Below are 24687 nucleotides of genomic sequence, written 5' to 3' on the forward strand. Positions count from 1 at the left end.
GTGATTCCTTAACATTATTTAGAATTCTAACATTGATTTTAGAATCCCTATTTAAATAATTTTATTTGAATTTTTATTTAATCATCAAATTATGTCTGTGTGTATGAGCATGTATACTTGGTGTAATTACCATTTTTTACAAGATACATTTGAAATATTTACATCCCAGTGAGCATTATCTCTTTAGTTACCTTGAATTTTACAAGATTTTGCCTATAGTTAATAATACCGTATTACGCACTTAACATTTTTTTAAGAGACTAGATCTTGGAGCACCTGGCTGGCTCGGTCAGTGGAATATACAACTCTTGATCTCGGGGTTGTGGGTTCCAGCCCTACATTGGATGTGGAGATTACTTAAAAATAAAATCTTTTTTTTTTTTTTTTTTTAAAGAGGGTAGATCTCATGTTAAGTGTTCTAACAATTTTAAAAAGTAGTTACTTTGAAAATTATTCACAACAGAGGTAGTGTTCTCTTGACACGTGTTCCTATAGATCTGGTTTTTAAAAAATCATTAATTTATAGTCACCCCTTGTTTAGAATTACAAAAATAATGGCATCATTTTTGAGCATTATGATGGATCTGATTTAATGTGTAACTGCACTTTAAAAAGAAAATAAACACATCACTTGAAATTTAATCTATGTAATTTTTAAGATTACCTTCGAATATGAAAGATTTTTAAAATTTGAGATTAATATTAAAAAGATTAAAAGGGGGCGCCTGGGTGGCTCAGTGGGTTAAAGCCTCTGCCTTCGGCTCAGGTCATGATCCCAGGGTCCTGGGATTGAGCCCCGAATCGGGCTCTCTGCTCCGTGGAGAGCCTGCTTCCTCCTCTCTCTCTGCCTGCCTCTCTGCCTACTTGTGATCTTTCTGTCAAATAAATAAATAAAATCTTAAAAAAAAAAAGATTAAAAGATATAAGAAAAATGTGTACCAAATTTTTGTAAAAAAAAATCAAGAATTTTTTTTTTAAAGATTTTATTGTTTATTTGACAGACAGAGATCACAAGTAGGCAGAGAGGCAGACAGAGAGAGACGGAGAAGCAGGCTCCCCACTGAGCAGAGAGCCCGATGTGGGACTCAATCCCAGGATCCTGGGATCATGTCCCGAGCTGAAGGCAGAGGCTTTAACCCACTGAGCCACCCAGGCGCCCAAAAAAATCATCAAGAATTTTATAATTCAAAGGAACTTTATTATTTTTTTTAGAAGATTTTATTTATTTGACAGAGAGAGAGAGAACAAGCAGGTAGAGCGACAGAGGGAGAAGTAGGCTCCCTGCTGAGCAAGGAGCCCGATGCGGGTCTCGATCCCAGGACCCTGAGATCATGACCTGAACTGAAGGCAGACACTTAACTGACTGAGCCACTCAGGTGTCTGTCAGAGGAAATTTAGAGATTATTCCATCTCTTCCACTAATAAGCAATATGGTCTTGAACTTGGCACTGAATCCCTTTGGACTACTTTGGTTTCCGCATCTGGGAACAGCTCTTTAGTTTTAGCATTGTGGTTCTCATACTGGAGGTTGACTTTCTCATTTTATTGATGAAGAAATTGAGGCACACAGAAGCCAGGTGACAGTCCCAACATTATATAGGAAGTTAATGGATTAATGGCAAATCTTAGGTCTAGAAGACCTATCATCTGACCTCAGTGTGTGTGTTTGTGTTGTCTACCTCCAGGTGTATGAAGAAAAAGAAATGAAAGCTTATGGACATCAACATAACAAAGAAAGATTCTGATGTCTGTAAAATGTATAATTAATTAAATGGTACAAACATATAATTAATTATTAATATTGATTTATTTTTATTGTGGTCTTTTTATTGCTTAAAACCATATTCTGCTGGGTCTTTGCTGCTGTGCTAAAATTTTTAGAATTATTCAAATATAAATTATTTTCAGAAATTTTCTGTGCAGTTCTGTAAACTAAGCCAAAAGTAGCTTGATGCAAATAACACTTTTAAAAGTGAGATCAGCAACTGAGTTGTCTTTAGGAACACCTTTGAGCACATATTTTCAAGTTTGTGCCTTCACACAGCTTCCAAGATTTAAAAGTGAATAACCTGAAGAATCAGGATTAATTTTTTTCACTAACTACATTTACATTGATGGAATATCTTGTGTACCTGAATTTTAGTGTTGTTGCTAAAAAGTTATCTGGCTCCTTTTTTTAATGTCTAGGAATTTAAATTCATGGAACAGTCACGGTCCCCATCAGTTTCCCCTAGTAAGCAGCCAGCCTCAACATCCTCAAAAACAGTGACCTTGTTTGAGCAGTACTGTAGTGATGGAAATCCGTTTGAAATTCAGGCCAACCACAAAGATGAAGAAACAGAAGATGTCCTGGCTTCTAATGGGGTATGTACTGTTCTTAAAACCTATTGTGGAACGTAAGTGAGATTTTCTTATTGAAAAGTGTTCTACCCAGTGAGGAAGGTAATTAGCTAGATTTATTTATCCATTTAGCACCCACCTTTCTACCTATATGCTTATAGGTATACCTGTATACCTGTATACCTGTGTTACCACTTGTACAGTAATGGCTTTACAGCATGCTTTGTTGAAAATGTCCTTTTGAAAAATACATTTGGGCTTTATGTTTACTTTGTGCTCCTATTAGGTTGCTGTGTGTTCTTACTAGATTGCTAAATTGGGTAGGGGTATAGTTTCTTCACTGCTTATTTCTGTGATTCGTTGAATAGATGGATGAGGGAATAGATCATCTGCATTTAGTTCCCAGCTTGGGCATCCGAATCATTTTGTTCCAAGTCCCTTTATCTGAGAGAGAGTAATGTCTTACCTGCTTACCCAGCAGGGATGTTTTTAGGATTTAGAAGTACAATGTTTTAACACTTTGAGCAGCTCAAAAAACATAATATAAACCTCAGGTTGTGTGAGTTAATGGAAAGGATTTGAAGGAGTTGAATGAATATCACCTTTATTATTTATTAAGTGTGTGGCCCTTGGCAACTTATTTTACGTCTGTGACCCTCAGTTTTCCTTTATTTACAATGAGTGAATGTTTAGTTCACAGTTATCTGTGTTTTTACAGTATTTAATTTGGATGGGTCCTTCTGATCGTCATCATTTCCAGAGGACCCTGTATGATTTTTATTTTAGATTTGATGAAGCTGAAGTGAAAACTGTTCAGAGTTGATGAAAATATGTTGAATTTGTATATGTATTTCAGTTTTGGCATTTTCTTTTTTGTTTGGTGAAGATATAATTTAAAAAAATATTGCCATAAAGGTGTATTGTTATTATGTTTTATCATGAAGTAGAAATTATTTCATAGTAAGCCATATTTACAATTACAATTTAGTGATTCTTATTGATCCTTTTCCTCTCTAAAGTACACTAAACTGGGAGAAATTAAAAGTCTCTTCAATATTTTTGAAATAATATATCCATCTATAGTGGTAATTTGCTAATTTAAATATCACATAGCATTTGATTCTTATTATTCTTGGCAGTTGTGTTCTGTAAAGTCCTTCTGAACACTGAATTAACAAATACAGAACCATTGTTCCTGAGTGAAATACAGGATTAAGTTCCTGTGAACCTTTGTTCACATTTTCATCAACTAGTCAGTGTATAACCTTGTTTTATTTGGTTATTTGGGTTTTTGCTTGAAGACATCTAAATTGATATACAGTATTGGACATTGAACTCACAGCCAACAGCACTAGAATTCCCGCCCAAATGAAGCTTATCTAACACATGTATTTTTGCCATAAAACATATTACAGTCTTGCACTTAGGAACACTAGGCAAAACTTTAGTCCTACATTTAGGGGCCTTTCTAAACAGGGAAATCACCAGCAAAAAAGCACAAATTTTTTAAAAAAAATGTGGCACTAGACTATGAAAAGGACATTTGTTTAAGTAAGCTGAAACAAGAAGGTAGAGCGTCACCTTGTTTGCACTCAGCTAGGAACGTGCATGTTGGATAACTCAAAAGTTTCTGCATACTCTGTACGTATCCATGACTGACTGTGAAAGTGTCATGAAGTATTAGTGTTGGGGTTACAAATAAAATTTAGCAGGTTCGGAAATTTGCAAAAATACGGAATCCTCAAAAATAAGGCTCTCTTGTACTGTGGAATTACGAAGCTTATTGTTATACCCAGGGGAGCCTGCTGTCTGTGGATCCCCTTTCTGAATGTTATTAGGATCACAGTGTGTACAAGTGGATGAGAATGCCTGGAGTGCTTGTTTCCAGTTATTAATGTGTGATCTAATCTTTCCAGGTACCACATAAGTCCTTGAAAGTCAGGGTCCACATCTTACTATGACCTGTCACACTGCTTTAAGCTCTCAAAAAATGGTTTTTGAATTAGGGGAACCGACTTCCTTTCATGTTGTCTTCATATTCATCTCTTCAACTGGCATGTGGGAATAAAACTTTGTTATAGAATTGCTCTGAAGATTCAGTGAGAAAATTTATGAAAGCACTTAGCACTTAACATTCAAGAAATGTTAGCCATGATTTAATCATATTAATTTATAATATTTAGTGATAATGCTGCTGCTGCTGCTTTCTATCCTGTGCATGGACGCCATTGTCCCCCCATGCTGGCACAGGGCCATGTTGCCATAAAGATGGTGACAGTGTTAGGAAGTCACCCTTCCTCTCAAGAGGAAATCAGCTATTTTCATCCTTGCTCTCAGTAGTCCCTCGGTGCTCAGTGTAATTTTCTAAGGCTCCCTTGGAATTAAATCTCATCATAATGAATTAGGACATTAGCATGTGTGTTATAAGAGTTTATTACACTGAATTAACATTTCCACAGTGCCAGAATTATATACTCAACCTCTTTATGGTGAATTAGCAAAATGGAAATAAGTATATTGAAACCACTTGGGGGAAGAGAAGAGGGTGTTTTTGGTTGTTGTTGGGGGGTTTTTTGGGCCAAATGTACGGCCTTTTCCTCTCGTAAAGGCATAACATGATATTTGTGTTTGTCTTCTTTTTATGGAGATTTGATTTTTGTGGGAGAAGTCTTTGTAGTCATAAAATGTTTGTATTTTCTTTTTTTCCTTGGATGGAGAAGAAGCAAATGGAAAGTTAATATTCTTGATAGCAAAATTAGAGATGAGTTATTAAGAACTTTCTTCCCTAAATTACTTCTTAAAAATTGGATACTCTTATTGTGTTGAAAGACTCCAAGAAAAGTTGGCTGTTCATACTCATTGTTGAATATACTGTGTTTTCTTCAGTATGAATCTGATGAACAAGAAAAAAGTGCTTATCAGGAGTATGACAGTGACAGTGATGTTCCTGAGGAACTGAAACGAGATTATGTGGATGAGCAAACAGGTGATGCACCTGTGAAAAGGTAAATGTTCTTAGATTGTATGGTATTTCATATTTTATGCTATGCATTTAAATAAAGATTTCCTTTAAAGGTTTGGAAAAAACCAAAAGTTAAACATTTCTTTAACTTTTGATGTCATGTGACAAAAGTGTGTATGTTTTAAAATGATTGCTGAAAGGTTGGAAATGTAGTTTTTTGATATTGGGCGTAATCAAAGAGCTCCTAATTTAGAGAGCAGTGGTTTTTGCAGAAAAACAAACTTCTAGTTTATGCAATCATACTACCTTTGGAGGCAGTTTCAGCTTCACATAGGTTAGAAAACCTCAAGGAGGAGAGTAGTTATTTGTTTTGCAGGGGGAATTCCTCCTACCTCAGTCTAGTAAATACAGAAAGTCTCCACTCATCTTTCCAAGGTCAATTACAATCACTCTTTGGGCCTTCTGTTAAGGTTCCTTCATCTTTGTTGTTCTGTTTCTGTCATAAACTGTCCTCTTCAAAAACTATCATAATTACGTAAGAATTTTTTGTCGCTTTCTCCCCTTTAAATGGACCTGATTCTTAAATGTAAGTGAGTTAATTTCATGACTAAGTATCAGACATTTAGTGACCACAAATACACTTAATTTTTAATGATAGATTTAAGTATATTTTGCCCTACTTTTTATCCCCAAAGTACCTAGTAAGTACCTAGTAAATTCAAAACCCTGATTGATATAATCTCTCTCCTCAGAAAATGAGCAACTCATGTGATTGTAGATATTTGAATTGGAAATAATTGTTTCCATTGGTTTTCATGTATGTGTGGTATTTAAATCCATCTATGGTCCATTACGAACAGAATAGAACTGTTTTGTTGGACTTCTTCATTGGATGTTGTGGGTCTATTCTGGCTGGAAGAAAACCTCTGACTGAAATGAACATGTAAGATAGTATCTGCTGGTATATATGTATATATTTGCATTTTTGGTAAGGTTATGCAGACAGTTACCCTCCTAAACTGTCCTAACTTACCACTCACTAAGAACTATGAATAATATAAACCAAGAGCTTCGTTCAGTCAATTAGTATCAACTCCAACTTCAAAGTGTCTCTTGAATTTTCAAAATTTCTTCTATTTCACTGCTACCATCCAGGTTCATGCGAAAATCATCTCTGTGTCAGATTATTGGCTCTGCCCCTTGACTTTGTTTTTCTGTCTCTAGTTTTGCCCCCTCCTCATCCCTCTCAGATGCAAATTTAGGGGTTTTTGTTTGTTTGTTTGTTTGTTTTAATATACAAATTTGTTCATGTCATTTTCCTGATTAAATTTGCTTTCAGGGTTAGATTCATACTCTTTAGGTTTGATTGCCTTCAGTGGTCTGGCCCTTCCTTACCTTTTTTCATGTCACTTTTCCCTCGGTCCACTCATTCTCCATGTGAACTCTTTGTGCTTCTCTGAGGACACTCACTTCTCCTACTTCTGACCTTATTTTATATTATCCCCCCTTTTTTGTGTACTTAACCATATATCTTCAATTTTTCCCTTGAACCTGGTGTCCTCCCCAACCCCAGACTCTGTCATGTTCCCCTATACTTTAGATATTAGATTTAGATTCTAAGGAGAGTGTTTCTTCGTATTTATAAGTCTGAAATCAGAGTACTTGGTACATTAGATATAAAATTTCCCTGGAACCTCTGTTTTTTGTTTTTTTTTTTTTCTTAAGTGACACAGCTTCTTTTAATGGTTGATAATGACTGTCTTAGAATCAAAGAAATACATTATAGTACTTTATTTCTTTGCTTATAAATCTCTCTTCTACTCTGGACTGGAAGCTCTCTAAGGACAGGAGGATCCTCTCTATATCCCCACCTGACACATGGTAACAGTTTCAGTAACTAATTCATGAATGAAGGATAGATCCTAATTGGAATAACTTACTGATTTACTAGTTGACAACCCTAACTGCAACTCTGTTTTGTTTTTCCATATTAAGCGTTTCTAGAGAAACTCTAAAAAGCAGGAAGAAGTCAGATTATAGTCTAAATAAAGTGAATGCACCCATCTTAACAAATACAACATTGAATGTAATAAGACTTGTTGGTAAGTAGCCACCTTTTTAAAAAAAACATTATTAGTTGAATTAGTCTACTTTTGTTACTTATTGGGGTTTTCACTGTACACTCCAGTGCCCTCCACAAGGAAGGTTTTAAGATTGTCCTATGTCAGTACTTTCTCATCCTACTTGTTCAAATAGTCTAATACTAGCATTAATGTTAGTTTTTCTTTTTCAGTTAACTGCTGAGTATTTATGTTTTCTACTTTTTCTAAAATATCCCAATTAATTGAAAGGTAATGAAAAATTCTCTATGTGAGTTGGAGGTATATGTAGGATGACGATAGTGCCCATTTTACATTTACACAATATTTTGTGCTTAATTGTTTCATTGATCTTCACAATCTTCCTGTCAGATAGGCAGAGTGAATAGTGATCCTCTGGCATTTTCAGACACAAGAGTTCTATAAGCTAAATGCTCACGCCATAGGAAGAGTTGTTTTTATTACAGATAAGACCTTTATTGATGATTTTGTAGAAGGCAAGTAACATGAAGAAATGCCATTTAAAATATTTAGGTTTGAAGATGATGTGGAATTTTTAATGTCAGTATTTCTGCATTTTATATGCCATCTTAACCTTTATATCTCACAAGTAAGTCTGTACATTTGACAAATAAGTTATAGAGATATCTTCTCAAATTAATTAAGTCATCTATACCAGTCAGGAATTTTAATGTGATCTATTAAAAAAATATATCTGTATTCTGTGTATATGGAGATGATAATGTCCTGCTGCCTAGTTTGATTACTCTTGGCTCTGATAAAATGGTCTGTGTTCTTGAAGATAATTTCTAAATTTCATTAATGAATAGGATAAAGTAGACAGAATGTTTCTTAGAAGTCCCACTTCCTTTAGGAAAAATAGTGGAAAAGAAGTAATGAGTTGGAAGGAAAAGAAAAAGGATATATTTTCGTGACACACAGAAAAATGACAGATTCTGAAAAGTGTTTTTCCACTGATCATTGCCAGGGAAATTAGCTTTTCTTCTTTATCCAAGGGAGCTAACTGAACATAGCATCATGAGTTACTGTATGGAATTTATAGAACCAAAACTTGAAGGGCTCTGAGAGCTCATCTGGTGTAAATTCCTATAAAACTAGGATTTATCTAATGCCCCTAAGTTGTGGTGGCCAACTAGCCTTTGTTTCATGTCTCACAGTCTTTGGATACAAATTATTTTGCAAGACTACTCATTCTGCTATTAAACTGATTTAGTTGGTAGGAATCTCCTCCTTATGATAAATCAGAATTTCTTTTTCTCTGTAAATTCTGTTGGTCTCAGTTATACCTTTAAAAGCAAAAAGAGTAAATCTGTACTTTGTTCTCCTGTTCTTCCCTGTGGTGACTCTTCAGGTATGGGTGGTAGTTACATTGTCCTTCTTCCCTTATGCTCCCCCAGTTCATTCTTCAGGGTTATTGTGCTCATTTTCCTTACGTGGTTCTCACTGATAAATATTCCAAAATCCTGGTCATCTTCCTCAGCCTTTTGGACTCACTGTAGTTTTTGGTTTCTGAACACGCTACTTGAGATGTAGCTTAATGAATTCATCTTTTGCCTGGTTATGTTGTGGTAACAAACCACCCTAACGCCATGAAAGTTGACATGATGCATATTGGCTCCTAATCACCTTAGTTCTGTTCCATGTGTCATTCTGAGATGCAGGCTGAAAAAATAGTACCAGTTTGGGACATGGGGAAAAGAGCAAGAGCCAAACCATGTTATGACTCTTAAGGCTTCCACTCTGATGTGGCACCCCGACTTTCTCTGGCAACTCAAACTTGACTGTTGGGGAGAGAAATACACTTCTGCCCCAGGGAGGGCACTACAAGTTCAGGGCATTGGATAAGGGCATTGGATTCCTACAGGGAAGGGGAGTGGGTAGAGATAATTGGGGAAAATCGTATAGTCAACCCCATGGAAGTGGTAGTTTATATTTTTTACCTCACCTAGTTCAAAAAGAGCTAGAGGTCGTCATGTTACTTTTACTCTAAAAGACATATATTTAGTAGAATCAAATCAAATATAAGACTAAAACAAAATTGAGGAGGGGAAATAATGTTTCATTCAGTTAAATGGAGAGAACAAATGCAAATCTTCACTTCTTGGTAGACATAAGGAAATGAAGAAACAGTGCATTCTGCTCTTCTCGTTATGCAAGAAGGGGATCGAATAACAATAGAAATGTGCTCTTGGTGCTAAATTCAGAAGTCAGTAACGCAAATTCTACCTAAGAATTACTCATAGACATTGTGGACATTGTTTTCTAATAGTGGATTTAAGCAACTGAGAAAACTTGTATTATGCGCCTTTGGTATGTCAACCCTATAAAGTAGAACAGTCCTGAATAAAACCTTACTCAGTGAAGAGAATCTAACCATTGTAATTTCAACCTTTGCCACCACCAGATCTTTTACTGGAATTGCAATTAGGTAACAATGCCTAGTATGCTTTTAACTCTCAGTTCTTCCCATTTAAAGATGGGATTAGGTGCTTCCATTATTCCCTCCAATAGACTTTTATGCCTACCACTTTCTCTCCCTGGGAGGTCTTTATCTTCAGTTTGTACATATTCATAAAATAGAACTTTAAGAGAACCACTCACTAAGGGGTCTCCAACCAGTTAATGCTATTCTATCCCCTGTTATTGCATAGAGGTGCTTGAAGATAATAAACTGGCAAAGGTAATGTCTCTTCTTACAAAGCCAGAAGTACAGTTGTGTAAATAAGATTGATTAATTTTGGGTGCCTGGGAAGATGAAGGAACTAATTATTCAGTAGTTGGGAGGCACATTTTAGAACATTAAAGGCATATTTAAAATGTCCTTTTCAAGTAGTATTTATTTGGCAGGTAATTAGGAGAGATTAAACAAAAAAGTGTTAATGGGGCTTCCCAGCCCCAGGTGGTACCTAAATCTGTTAGAAAGCCCAGGGAGCCCTTCACAAGTGCAGAGAACTAATCAGAATGCTTGCTTGTGTAAAGAGAAAATTCTGTCAGCCTGACAGTTTCCTGCGGACAGAAGGCAGAAAAATTTTAAGGAATGTGTCTCATCACTGAAATAGCCTTGCTATTCAAGGTTCTCTCTCCTGGAGGCAGCCCGCACATGAGTAGATATGATAGGTCTGAGAGGGGCAGAAGATAGATTGCCAGAATCCATGCTTGTAAAAACTACACACCATAGGACAAAATTACTACTTTAGCAGCTGAAAAAAAATAACACACCAGCACATCATGCATCCAGATTTAACATAAAACCAGAATAAAGTCATCTTTTAAGAAACTTGGTATTTTCATATGCAATGTTTAAGAAAATTACCATTGTTTAATTTAGATTACATTCCTATGTATCTGTTTCTCTAAAAATACTTACATTTTATTTGTCATTTATAGGTAATATTTTTATATTATATTATATTATATGTATTATATATTTTTATATTTTATATTTATATTTTTATAGGTAATATTTTAAACCCTTTCTGAGCTGGTAGCTGTATATACAATATGGTATTTTGAGAGAATGTTCCAAGAAGTATCATCCTTCAGTACAATGTACAAGAAAATGATATTAGAGATGTGTGAGGGGCTAACATAGAATATACAAACAATAATAAAAATAAATAACAGAAAACAGTGATAGAATAACAGAGTAAAATGATAGAATAAAAACACTCAAAGAATGGAATAAAAGCTAAGGGCTTAGGTAACAGACATATTGATTTTTTACTCTGGTCCTCACTTCATTGTTCAGTGCATTTTTCTAAATTGTTTGAACTGAAAAATAAATAAATAAAAATAAATTGTTTGAGCTGAACTGACTTTTCCTTCCTTTCCTTTATGCCTCATTTATAGCATGTCCAGTTAACTTTTATGTGCTCTTTATGTCCAATAATGATGTCTCCGCTTAGTGTACTGTGATAAGAATAATGAACATCCTTCCAGCTTGGATTCTGTTCTTGCTCTTCCCCGTCAGATTCTCAGCTCCTACAGATGAAAACATCTGGAGCTGGAGTCACCTTTGCAGCATATAGAGCATCTAACCAAGCACTGTTCACTTTCATAGGTGCCCAATATATTGGACTGACACACCTTAGTTTTTAACATCCTGACTATTGGAGAAACATCTTTTCCTCCTCTCTTGTCCTGATCCACGGTGGAGGAACACGCACTTACAGTGCCTTTTCTGTACCCTTATATTTACTCCTCTGCAGAGCTATGGGGGCTCACTAATTGAGTTCCCCCGGGCCACCTTTCAGGTGGTGATCGCGGCTCTCTGTGCCCCCTGCTAATGAGCTGGGTAAGACAGGCCCACTGTTCCCCTAGGTTGTGGTTCTCCTCTGTGCTGTTCGTTGGTTGCTTTCCCTCTGTGGCTTCTCCCCATGAGTGTATTGGACTCACAGTCCAGATTTTAGGATAATAATTTAAACAGTGCTTCCCTTGTGAAGCTTTTCCTCAACAAGTTAGGTTTCTTTTACGTACGTAGCACTCTATACTTCTCCCTCATTGCCTTCATCGTAATTATAATTACTTAAAAATATCAGCAGTAGCTAAGATTTCTTGCTCCCTTGTTAGAGGCTTTGTAAACACTTTATGTGCATTTTCTTATGAATTATTCACAGTACCCTTTTTATACACCAAATCATTAAAGTCCAGAGATAAATAACTGGCTTAATGTCACGCCAGCTTCTAACTGGTAGAACCCAGATCGTCTGATCCTAGAGCCAGTAAGTTCTTTTCATGCTTCACAACCAGGAGAGGAAATCAGGAAAGTTAATTCTTATACTCGAACAAAGTTCAGAGAGGTTACAGTATAGGTTGGAAGCAAGAATAAGAACTTCTCACTAGCGATCATTTGGGAAGAGGTGCTTTTCTCAGTTATCTTGAGGCTGGAGGGAAGGGAGGCTTGGAAGACAAATTCACCAAAGTAAAGCCATTTTGGTGAACGTAAAAGTCAGTAGGTCATGAAGAATCATAAGATCAGACTCATGGGAAACCACAAGACACACTCCCTCTGGCAATAAGAGCCACACAGCCTGGACATGCTTAAAATTGCTCCCTGTGGGTAATTCCATAACCTTAAGATAATGGAAAAACTAACTGCCCCATGTGAATGATGAGCCCAGTTAAAGTAAACCCCGCCCTGTACCATTAGCTAACTTAAATAAAACTTATTAAACCCTTCCTTAGAGGCAAAGTGGGGGTCCTCTTCCTCACCTGGTAGGAGAGACTGCTACCTTGTCTATGAAGGAGTTGCTTTCTTACTTCTATGCTTAATCTTTGTCCCTTCCTCTGAAAGGCTTGCTTCTGAATTCCTTCTTCCATGAAGCTGAGAGCCCTCTTCACAAGGGGCCTGAGGCCCTCCCTCCTGGAGTGTTGGCCAGTCTGGCATCAATCTGGGTATTCCTCCCTATCCTCAAAGCACACTGTGTCCACTCCTCACCTCTCCTCTCTAGGGAACTCTAGAAGGGAAGAAAGGGAAGGTGAAGTGTAGCTGAATGAACCACATCTTAATCCACTGGCCACGTTTTCTAAACCAGGCAGGCTAACTTCAGAGCCATGCTGTATTTTTTTTTTTTATTAAGGTAATATTCTCACGGTAACACAGTGAATAGTAAAGAAGAGGTCGTGATGAAAAGCAGCATTCTCCCACCCCAGGTCCCCCCTGCCACCAGCGTGCAGGCAGTTTCTTGGTCTGTTTCTGTTTACCTTTCTTCTAGTTGTAATTTCTCAAAAAAGGGTGATGAGAGGTAAATGTTTTGAATTCTTGTCGGTCTGAATATGTCTGTATTCTGCCCTTTCCCTGAATGACAATCGAGCTATGTATAGAATTGTAGATTAAAAATTATTTTTCCTTAGAAAGTTGAAACCTCTAGTGTTCTGTTCATTTTACTGTAGATGAATTTCTTTTTTCTCTTTCTCTGAAAGCTTTTGGTATTTATTCCCTTGATGTTTCAGAATTCTCTAGTGATCTGTCTAGGTGTGAGTTATTTTTCATTAAGTGTGTTGGGTGGTTCGTCACCCTTTCAGTCTGAAGGCTCTTGTGCTCCTCAGTTGTGACTAATGCTACTATTTATTTGATGATTTCCACCTCCCCATTTTCTCTACCCTCTTTTTTTCTTTGATTTCCTATTGGTCATATGTTTAGTCCCTTAGATTGGCCCCTTCCTGTCTCCCATATTTTCTGTAATGTTTTCCATAGTTTTGTCTTTTTGCTGTACTTTCTAAAGACGTCCTTTTTTCAATTATTTTCTTTCATTTTTAATTTTAAAAATCACTTTTAAAATCTTAAATGAGCCCTTCCAAATTCTCTGTTTTTCCTCCCATATTTTTCTGCTATACTGTTTTACATAATTATTATATATGTATAACTTGAATTAGTTGTTTTCTCTGGGATCAGCTTTTCTTTTTACTTTTACTCTCTGAGTTTTCCTCCTGGGCCTGCTGATTTTTGATGACCTATTCATATCCAAAATAGAAGGCCAAGGCAGCTGTGGTGCTGCCTGGGTGTCCCCTGCTGAGTAATGAGAGCTATGCTCTTGCTCTCCCTCTCCCTGTCCCCTTTCTTCTCAGTAGGAATCCTGAGAGGGGACTTCGTAAAGAGCAGGGCAGGGCTGGGTGGATTTACTAGTAGTCTTTACCTTAGGGGGACAGATCCTCAAATTTCTCGAATTAGATAGATTTTCATCTGCAGTGCCAACATCTACCCTAGAAGCCTTCATCTTTGTAATTTATTATTTTTTAAAGTTTGCTCCATTTTTTTGTTTGGTTTGTTTCCTTCTTTTATATAAATATAAATATAAGTAAATACATACATATATTTTTTTAAGATTTTATTTATTTGAGAGAGAGAGAGAGAAGGAGCAGGGGAAAGGGTAGAGGGAGAGGGAGAAGCAGACTCCCTGATGAGTGGGGAGCCCTGTGTGGGGCTCAGTCTCTACTCTGGCTGGGATCATGACCTGAGCTGAATCCTGAGCTGAAGGCAGAGAGGCTTAATAGACTAAGGCACCCAGGTGCCCCTGTTTCCTTCTTTTAGAGAGAAATCCTAAAAATTTTTGTTTACTTTTGTTTCTGTCTGTGGGAACAGCCTGGCAACCTGTGCTCTGATGTTGTTGAGGGATAGTGGTAGAGGAGGGCATGCTGACTGGTAGTTTGTCCCATATGTGGGCTTCAGGTATCCATCCTTTTTCAGCTGCATTTCTTGTTCGAATCCTCTTGCTCTACCCACTGAATCTAAGCAATAACCATCCTACAAGAATAGCTTTCACCTCCTTCATGGTCATCTTTGCATGTTTCCATCAGTCTGCTCCCATCTCTTCTCTGTCATCCAGACAGGGGTTGGGACACCACAGCATGCAGGTCAAATCGCTTAGGCTACCTGTTTTTATAAAATAAAGTTTTATTGGAACACAGCCCTGCTCATTTGTTTGTATGTTGTTTGTGGCTGCGTTTTGTGCTACAGAGGCAGAGTTGAGTGGTTGCAACGGAGACCAGCAGAGCTCAGTAGTTGCCACAGCATGCAAAGCATAAACTCTGTGCTCTGTTTGTTCCTTTACAAAAAATGTTTTGCCAACCTCTGGTTTAGGAATTTTTTTGAAATTTCTAATTTCCTGATCATGCCTGCTCACCTTTACTTCCTCATCCCTTTCTCTTCATAAATACAGGCTTAATCCCCTGTAAAATTCTTTTAATTAAGTAATTCTGAGGAGGACTATAAGCGTCCTCAGCCTACGAAGGCCTACTGTGCCCTCATGAGCTGGAAAGACAGAATTCCTATTCTTACACCTTTTAATATGCCAGTAGCCTGATTATCAATGGCTGCCTTCCTTGTGCGACCATTTAAGGTGTGAGAGCAGAGACTCTAACTCCTTGTGTCTTAACAAAAGCCCAGGACATAGTAAGACTCCAGAGAGTCTTTGTTGAATATTAAATGAATAAATGAATATAAACATGTTTAAAAATTTTTTTAGAGTAGTGTGGGTTTTTAATCTAGTTTTTTTCTTTTGAATGCAACATTTAAAATAGCTTTTATCTGTTAATAATTCATTTATATATTCTTTCTTAAGATTAATTATATGAACAATGACTTATTATTAGTAATGGAGAGAAGCCTTGTGTTCTGGATATTTATCAATCCAGATATTTGCATTCTACCTCATTTTACTTATTATGTCTCTTTTTTTCTTTTACAGGTTAAAATAATGTAACATAGTATTTTTTTTTCTTTTTTTTTTCCCCACGGTGTCACATTATTTTATATGTACATAGTTACAGTATAAAAACTGTATGTTTGTGGTTGATAAAATATCTGCTAGTGAACCAGAATGTTCTAGGAGCATAATTTTCAAATATTTTTCATTAATGATTTTTTTAAAATGTGTGAAATAAAAGATGATTCTGAAACAATAGACTTGTAAATAAGAGTAAGAATAGAATCTGAGTTGAATGGTTTCTACTTTTTGGTGTGTATATGTGTCTTCCTGACTATCTGAGTATTATTTAGAATCATCGCTCATGTAAATTAAGACAGCTGTATGCAGTTCTTAAATAATAAAGAAATGGTTTTGCTAGTAGACATTTCCATTAGAGTAAATTTGTCATTTTTTCTACTGCAGTTAATGTGTTTCTCTTGAGTCATGGTGTCTTCAGTAGTACCAATTTAAAATTTATAACAGTTACATTAAGTAGAGCAAGCACCTGAATTATTTGCTCATTTGGAAATTAGGCAAATGGCCTGTTTTAACATCTTCTGCAGAAGAACATTTTTTTATGGATGTGCTCCTTTCCCTGTTATTTCCCATAAAAGAGAAACACAATTAGGGACTTGTTATTATTTGTTATTTGATTCAGCCCATCTCCCATGCATCCTTCAAATACATTAACAAATTTATAAATGCAGAAATTTTGGTTTTTAAATTTCTTTTCCCTAACTGTATCATATGTTTAGAGAAAAGAGATTGTAATATTAGCATCTCGCAAAGGAGGGACTGAGGAGGACATTTTCTTGGCACTTTGAGAGTATTGAGCTCTTGAATGCTGTAATGATAAAGAAATGTCCTTGACCTCTGACACAAGATTTCACAGGGCTAGGATTCAGGGGAATAGGAAGTGCCTTCCATGTATCCTTTTTCTTGCTTTTTTACTTTTGCTGTGTGTATATAAGCTTATGGGAAAAATGCTTTATCTCAAGTACATTGTCTTTTGTTTTATTATACCTAAACATTTTTGAGAAAATTATTTTAAATGGAATCTCCAAGAATGTGGAACTGTGTTATTTGTTTGGGCAGTGTCATTTGTAGAGGAGCATAGATTCTATGAATATTTGACAAACAGTAAAATATAATGATATAAAAACATTTTTATAGGTAGTATAAAGATCAGTGCTGTCCTGCAGTACTTTCCAAGATGATAAACCTGTTCTGTATCTGTGCTGTCCAGTATAGTAGCCACTGGCCACTAATGATTACTGACTACTTGAAACATGGCTAGGAACTGAGGAATGTAATAGTTCATTAAAAATATATGTATTGATAAAGTAGTTTTTTAAATTGTCTTTATAATAATAGACTAATAGATTTTATTTTTTTTCTAAATTTGATTTTTTTTTCTTTTCAGGTAAATATATGCAGATGATGAATATTCTTAAGCCAATTGCCTTTGATGTTATCCATTTCATGTCTCAGCTATTTGATTATTACTTGTATGCAATATATACCTTTTTTGGTCGGAATGATTCAGTAAGTCACCTTTGGAGGGAAAGTCTGTTTCTTATAAAATTTATTTATTTTTAAAATATAAAGGTTTTCATTCTCTTTGTATAAAATATACAAATAATATTACTTTGAAAATTATCCATCAGAAATCTAACAAAATTATTGCTATCATCTTTTTGTCTACCTAATTACCTTATTTATATATTAATTATATATGATATATATTATATATATTATATATTTTAATATAAACATATTTTATGTTTAATTATATATATAATATAATATATATATAGTATATTAATATAAACATATTTTATGTTATTCAGAGTTTTGGCAGAAAAAGTGCAGCATCTGTTTTTTTTTTTTTTTTTTTTTTTTTTTTTTTTTTGCAGCATCTGTTTTTAACCTTAACATATTTTTAACACACACACATATATATATATGACATATATATTATATATATATTATATATTATATATTAATATAAACATATTTTATGTTATTCAGAGTTTTGGCAGAAAAAGTGCAGCATCTGTTTTTTAATCTTAACATATTTTGGCAATGAAAAATGTGTGGGTTGGTTTGTTTAAATCTGGCCCAGTGTGTAATTACTGCACAGTAAATGAGACATTTTAAATATTGGCTTATAAACCTTAGCAGACACTACCACATTCAGAAGATTATGGCAAATATTTATTAAAATAATTGAAAACCTTTGAACTGAACCTTCTGTCTGCTACAGAATTGCTTCCTGTACCACCTTTTTTGTTTCTGAAGCTCTTATTGATTTTAACTTTTCTACTCCTAAAGAGAACAACACAATATTAGGCAGGTAACTTATCTGATATTTGGTAATTATTATGTGGCTCACCTAGATATTTTATAGATTTCTGTGTAAAAGGATATTGTTGGGTCCTATGACTATATCATAATGCTAATTTTTCACATAATGTATTTTGTATCTTTTTTAAAACGTGAATTTTAATGGTAATTACATTTATTATATAAATGTTTGTATCCCTGCTGTGATTACAACTATATCAAAGGCATGATTTTTAAATTTTTTTTAATAGATTTTATTTATTTATTTATTTATTTATTTACAAGTGTGTGAGTACGGGGGCGGGGGGCAGGAACAAGTAGACTCTGTGCTGAAGCCTGGAGCCCAACATAGGGCTCAACCCTATGACCCGAGCCAAAACCAAGAGTCAGAGGTCTAACCGACTGAGCCACCTAGGTGCTCCAAAGATATGATCTTTTAATAATGGGATCTCAACTTCCTGTTCTTAATTCTCTATAATATTCCTTAGAAAGAATGCTAATAAAATCAGAGTAAGAGTGTTGCTGCAGAATTTAGGTTACTATAAAATAGGTACTAATTCATTGCTCTGAATTTGGAAACTCAATAAATAAATACTAGAGAAGAAAGACATTCTAGAATTTTAGCTAATTGTCAGAATCTTTAAGTCTTCTAGATGAGCCTTTCTCTCTCTCCTGAGCTGAGCCTCCATACCAGCACTGTCCAAGAGAAGTTTTGCAGTCACGGAAATGCTCTAAATTTCTGCTATTAGGGTAGCCACTGGCCACATGTGACTTTTGAGCACTTGCAATGTGATTAGTGTGACAGACTTTTTAATTGTATTTAATTTTAGCTAATTTATCTCTAGATATAAATGGCCATATGTAGCTGGTGATTGTCATATTGGATACTATACTTATGGACCACATTGTTGATAAGATGTATTAAAATAGGGTCTTTTGGAAGCTTTTGGGAACTAATTCTTTTGGACATGACTTTCTAGCTGATTATATACTGGCACAGATTTGTGTACAGTGGAGTTCACTAGGACCTGAGAAAGTTAGCAAAGTATATTTAGGTGCTTATTAAAAAAAAAAAGGGTACATATTTTATTTTCAGTAAAGGACACATTAACCTCATGTTTTGTATTAAAAGCATTTTCAGTCTTATAAGACTCAGTAACAGCTATTTCACTGTATTGAAATAATTAGCTGCCAGTTATAAGTATTTCTGTCCTTAACCTGGGTGTCTACGTGTACATCATATTAGAAACATTTTGTATTATATGAACTGATAAAAGGTGCCTATGAGCAAGGATGTATGAATAAATAGAGCACTCAGTCTACTGAGTACTTTTTAAGTACTTTTTAAGAAAGACTTTTCCTGGGGCGCCCGGGTGGCTCAGTGGGTTAAAGCCGCTGCCTTCGGCTCAGGTCATGATCTTAGGGTCCTGGGATCAAGCCCCGCTTCGGGCTCTCTGCTCAGCAGGGAGCCTGCTTCCTCCCTTCTCTCTCTGCCTGCTTCTCTGCCTACTTGTGATCTGTCTGTCAAATAAATAAATAAAATCTTAAAAAAAAAAAAAAAAAGAAAGACTTTTCCTGTTGTTAGAGTATGCTTAGTAAACTAGCTTTTATCTACCATGTGAATATTGGAAATATGTGCATCTTCAAATAGAACAATTTATAATTCAGACCCTATTTTTGATTCTGCAAAACTGAAGGAAACACTATTTAAAGCACAACAAAGACTGAATCTCTATAAAAAGGGGTTTTACAAATTTATAAAAAGAACCACTCCATTTTTCTATCCATATTTTGCTTTGCTTAATTTTTTTTAAAGATTTATTTATTTTAGAGAGAGAGCTCAAGTGGAGGCTGGGACACAGGGAGAGGGAGAGAGAGAATCTCAGCAGATGCTCTGCCGAGCATGGAGCCCAGTGTACAGTTCCATCCCATGACCCTGAGATCAGGACCTGAGCCAAAATCAAGAGTCAGACTCTCAACTGACTGGGCCACCCAGGCGCCCTTGTTTTGCTTAATTTTACATATATTTAAAGTTTCTGAGTTTTTTACCTCGGAAGATTATATTCTTAATTTGCTTCTTTACATTCCTTTTGGAACAAGACAATCTAAGTAGAATACATAAGCATATACAAGTATGTAAGACATATAAGACTGAAGTGGTAGCTTTTAGTTTGCTAAGAAAATAAGTCTTCAAGCCCATTAGAAATCCTAGACATTTTGATATTCAAATATGTACATACATACATACATACTCCAAATTGCCCTGTTAGCTGTTGAGTCTCTTAGGTGGTAGGAGGGGAGGAATAATTAGGTAATTGGTAGAATGGGAAGAACACTGTAGTACATGATTGCTTCTGCTTCTCTTCCAGGGAAGAAAGACACTTGTATGAGAGAACTTAGGTGGATGCTGTCAGTAGATGAATAAGCATGTTTCTCAGGGCTTCTAGAAAGTCATTGGCTGGGGAGCCTTAGTGTATGCAGTAGGTTTATGGATTCTTCATGTTCATACTAATTCCTTCAGAAGCTCTTGCTCTTTACTGGACTGTTTATAAGCGATTACATCATCCTCTATTACATATTAATCCATTTGGCTCTACTATAATAATGTTACTTAGAGTGTTCCTTTATTCTGCCTTGCCCCCAGCCTTCCATTATTCACCTCATGAGCTATATTTTCTGTGGTTCTTCCTGTTTATATTCTCTCATGAAGACCACTCTCTATGTCACCTTAACACAGTAGTAAGCACATAGTAGACTCTTAGGACACATGTATTGATGTCCTTTTTACTTTTTATCTAAGTAAATCTGATGAGTGTTCTTACTTGAAAACAGTTTGTGAGCATCATTTAAAATTACCTTAATTAATGAGATGGTTTATTGTTGTTGCTGTTGTGTTTTTATAGAGAGTCTGTGATTCAGTTTTTAAACTTTTAAGAGAGAATTAACTTCTGCTTCTGGCTATAAAGGACTGAGATTTTACTGAATAATAATCCCTGTAGAAAATAGGGTTCCCTGGGTGGCTCAGTTGGTTAAGCGTCTGCCTTCAGCTCCCTGCTCAGCAGGAACCTGCTTCTCCCTCTGCCTGCCTCTCCCCTTGCCTGTGCTCTCTTTCTCTTACCCTCTTCTCTCTCCATCTCTGACAAATAAATAAAATCTTTTTAAAAAAGTACTATAAAACCTGAGTGTTATACAAAAGGCAACTACCTAAACATACTGAAGAGTGAACAAAGCTATAGACTCTGGGGGTGTTGGGGCACAGTTCATGCTAGTGTGTAGGCTGGGGAAAGGGGAGCTATAAGAATAAATTCCATCTCCATGGCCTTGTAGCCCAGGGTTAAAGACAGTTCAGCACAAAGGTGGAGGCAAGCATAGGAAAACCTTCAGTCTTTATGGATTGGGGAACCAGAAAAGTGAAACCAGGAAACTGGAAACATTGAAAAGAGTAGGGGAAAGTGCAGAAGAAAAAGAGGCAGAGAGGGGTTCCCCAAAATCTTTTACCCCCGTATTTGATTAACTCATAACCTCTTTATATGAAACAGATTGACTGGAGCCAAAGAAAAAAACATCTGAACAGAGAATGAAGCTGTTGCATAAGAGACAGTTTGTAGTGTAAGCCCAGTGTTTTACATAGTGAAAACAAAGGAAACAGTGCCCAGTGGAGAAAAATAACAAAATCCCAGATCTCCAGAATTCAGTTGGTAATGCAGTCTAACTTTACCCAACATACATAAGTCCAAAAAAAGTGGAGTACATCCTTAAGTAAAAAGAAAATCAATTTAGTTTGACTCCAAGATGTTGGAACTAAGGGATAAGAATTTTAAATGGACTATCAGAACCATCTCAAAAAAAGTAAGACAGAAGAGGTTTTAAATGTATGAACATCTCAGTAGGATAATAGGAAGATCTAATAGAAACATTAATAAAAAACCAAAGTGGGGACACCTGGGTGGCTCAGTGGGTTAAGGCCTCTGCCTTCAGCTCTGGTCATGATCCCAGGGTCCTGGGATTGAGCCCCGCATTGGGCTCTCTGCTCAGCGAGGAGCCTGCTTCCCTCCCCCCTCTCTGCCTGCCTCTCTGCCTACTTGTGATCTCTGTCTGTCAAATAAATAAATTAAATCTTAAAAAAAAAAAATAGTTTGAAAGTGCTGTTTTCTCTGCTTGAAAGCACTTTCATAAAAACAAACAGAAAAACACCAAAGGGGAATCCTAGAACTGCAAAATAGAATTTCAGCAATTTAAAAAAATTTACTGAATGTACTTTACAATCAAATAGACATGGCAGAGGAAAAAATATGTGAACTTGAAGATGAACTAATACAAATTATTCAAAATGAAGAACATAGAGAAAAAAGATTGGAAAACAAAATGATCAAAGACTCAGGACCATGTTAAGTTATAGCAAATGATCAAGTATACATATAATTGGAATACCAGATGGAGAAGAAAGAGAATAAGGTAGAAAAAAAAATACTTGAAAAAACACTGGCCAAAAATTTGCAGATACGAGATAGTAAATGAATAGCAAGCAGAGTAAGCACAAAGGAACATACAGCATGATACCTCGTGGTGCAACTGTGCCTGGAAAACTACAACAGACTTATTACATATAAGGACCAATGATCTGATTCAGCTGACTCCTCATGGAAAACTGTAGAGGCTAGGAGAGAGTTAATACCTTTAAGGTACTAAAAGAGAAGAAAAGAATGTTAATCCAGAATTTGTATCTAGCAAAACACCATTCAAGAATGAAGGTGAGGGGCGCCTGGGTGGCTCAGTCAGTTAATCATCTGCCTTTGGCTTGAGTCATAATCCCAGGATCCTGGGATGGAGCCCCATGTTAGGCTCCCTGCTGAGCTGGGGAGGTGCTTTTACTCCCTCGCATAATCTCTCTCTTTCAAATAAATATATAAAATCTTAAAAAAAAAAAAAAAGAAGAATGAAGGTGAAATTAAAACACTTTTAGATAAAAAGAAAAAAAAAACTAAGCGAACTTGTCACCAACAGACATGTAATACTTAAATGCTGAAGGAATTTTTTTTAGGCTGAAGGAGAGTGATACCAGAAAACTTGGATCTTCAAGAAAGAGTGAAGAGCATGGTAATGGAAACTAGTTGGAAAATACAAAAGATTATTTTTTTCTTTTTCTAATATCTGTGTAAACCATATTGCTGTTTAAAAATGAAATCATAACATTATTTTCTGGAGTTCATAATATATGTAAATGTATTTCATATAACAGCTATAAGAAGATATGCACCTATAAGATAACAAGATTTCTATATATTAGGTTAAACAGAACATTTTTAACAGCAAATGGATTGTGAAATATCAAGAATGTATATTGTAATTCTTTGGACAATGAAAAATAATATTGAAGACTTAGATCTTTTGCCAATAGGAAAATTATATTAGAATTCTAAAAAATAATATTCATATAATCAGAAAAGGCAAGAAAAGAGGAACCAAGGAACAAAAAAGAGATAACCTGTAATGATGGTAGCTTTAAATCCAACCAGTAATCAGATTTAATGTTAATGGACTAAGCACTCAAATTAGAAGGCAGAGATTGTCAGAATGATTAGAACTAAAAAAAATCTTTTTTAATTTTTTTTTTTTTGGTAAAGATTTATTTATTTATTTGACAGAGAGAGAGAGGCAGTGAGAGAGGGAACACAAGCAGGAGGAGTGGGAGAGGGAGAAGCAGGGAGCTGGATGTGGGGCTCAAACCCAGGACCCTGGGATCAGGAACTGAGCCCAAGGCAGATGCCTAATGACTGAGCCACACAGGCACCCAAAAGAAACACTTTAAATACAACAAAAACACACCTAGGTTGCAAACAAATTCATTGAAAAGTTATGCCATGCAAACAGTAAGTGTTTGCTTTCTTAAGAAAACTACAGTAGTTTGGGCACCTGGGTGGCTCAGTTGGTTAAGAGTCTGCCTTTGGCTCAGGTCATGATCCCAGGGTCCTGGGATGGAGCCCCACCTTCCCAACATCAGGCTCCCTTCCTCTCCCTCTGCCCCTCCTCCTGCTCATATGAGCACTCACTTGCTCTCTCTTTTCCTCTCCCTTCTTCCCCCTCCCTCTCAAATAAATAAAATCTTTTTTAAAAAGTTACATTAGCTATGTTAATATCAGATGAAATATATTTGAAAGCATAATGTGTTAAGAGAGATAGAGGGATTCATAATTAAGGGTCAATTCAGCTGGAAGGAATAGCAAGCATAAATATGTGTGTGGCTACTTAACATAGCTTCAAAATACATAAGACAGTAATTTGCAGAATTCAAGAGAAAACAACAAAAAAATCCATTATAGCTGGAGATTTTAAAACTACACAGTAACTAACAGAACAAGTATATAGAAAATCAGCAAGTACATAGAAGATTTGAACAACAGTTTCAACCATTTTCAGTTAATTGACGTTTATGGGACACCACACCCAACAGTGGCAGAATATATATTCTTTTCAAGTGCACATGATATGCTAATGAAGATAGACCATATTCTGTGGGCCTATAAGTATGTTCTGGTGAATTCAAAATCATGTAGAATATATTCTCTGATGATAATGTAATTGAATTAGAAACCATTAAGATAACTAGGAAAAATCTAAGTGTTCGGAAATTAACACACTTCTAAATAAAGATTTATTTAGAGAAGAAATCAAAAGGGGCACCTGGGTGGCTCAGTGGGTTAAGCCTCTGCCTCAGGCTCAGGTCACGGTCTCA

The 24687-nt window shown here is 35.8% G+C and overlaps 1 protein-coding gene across 1 annotated transcript in view; it reads left to right on the forward strand.

Annotated features, from left to right (window-relative positions):
- The window catches only part of VPS50 (VPS50 subunit of EARP/GARPII complex), a 96406-nt gene extending 79253 nt beyond the window's left edge, over window positions 1–17153 (forward strand). Inside the window, exons 18-21 of the mRNA XM_080817965.1 lie at window positions 2188–2364; window positions 5227–5345; window positions 7298–7404; window positions 17032–17153. The gene's annotated coding sequence lies outside the window, so the exon portion shown is untranslated. The remainder of the gene's footprint in view (window positions 1–2187; window positions 2365–5226; window positions 5346–7297; window positions 7405–17031) is intronic.
- Window positions 17154–24687: the final 7534 nt, after the last annotated feature.

This window comes from Martes martes (genome assembly GCF_963455335.1).
Source record: "Martes martes genome assembly, chromosome: 11".
Classification (NCBI taxonomy): Eukaryota; Metazoa; Chordata; class Mammalia; order Carnivora; family Mustelidae; genus Martes; species Martes martes.